Source organism: Callospermophilus lateralis, chromosome 8, assembly GCF_048772815.1.
Source record: "Callospermophilus lateralis isolate mCalLat2 chromosome 8, mCalLat2.hap1, whole genome shotgun sequence".
Taxonomy (NCBI): domain Eukaryota; kingdom Metazoa; phylum Chordata; class Mammalia; order Rodentia; family Sciuridae; genus Callospermophilus; species Callospermophilus lateralis.
In genome coordinates this window covers 91,295,103-91,295,840 of record NC_135312.1, presented here as the reverse complement: position 1 = coordinate 91,295,840, position 738 = coordinate 91,295,103, and positions in this window count along the sequence as shown.

Here is a 738-nt window from a genome sequence, read left to right as displayed (position 1 = left end):
ATGATGCCTATAACTAGTTATGAGAAGCAGCAAAATAAAGACATTCCCTTTGGATCAAAATCTAAAACCCTAATAGGTGCTCAGTAATGTCTGTTCTTGAATAAATCCATGAATAGGTTGATTTAGGCTCAGCAAGAGATCAGTCAATAATTAAATACTTATAGTTAAAATAATGTCCTATAGTCTCTAAATGTTGTGGTATTTCTATAGTCTAATCCTCTGAATACAATCCCAATAAACCATAAATACAGGCTGAGAAGTCATAGCTTTCTTTCAAATTGATAACATTCTACTGAAATCATAGCTAAGTTTGGCTATTAATTGCTGAAAGAGAGTGCCATCCTTTCTAATCACTCCTTTAGTCATAAACAGCAATCCTACTCATACCAATCCAGTTTTTATTCACCAGTCCAGTGTAGTATATCTCTTTACGTTTGGAGGACTGAGTGATCTTTCTGGGTTCCTGAAATGCTGTCTTTACTCCCTCTCCTATTTTCGGCAGGGCATCCACCTTTGATGACATCCTTATACAAAAGCTAGCTCTACAGAGGAGTGTAGTAGGTATGACCTAAGTTAATGCTCATTACTTTATAATTCCAAGCCCTGAAACAAAGATGTAAGTGATTTTCCTAAGATCACATAGCTGGGCAATGTGTAAGATAAATTCCCACCCTTTTGAGTCTCTTTATACTTGTTTATGTTAAACATGATTACAGCTTTTGCAAGAGTTATTAATCA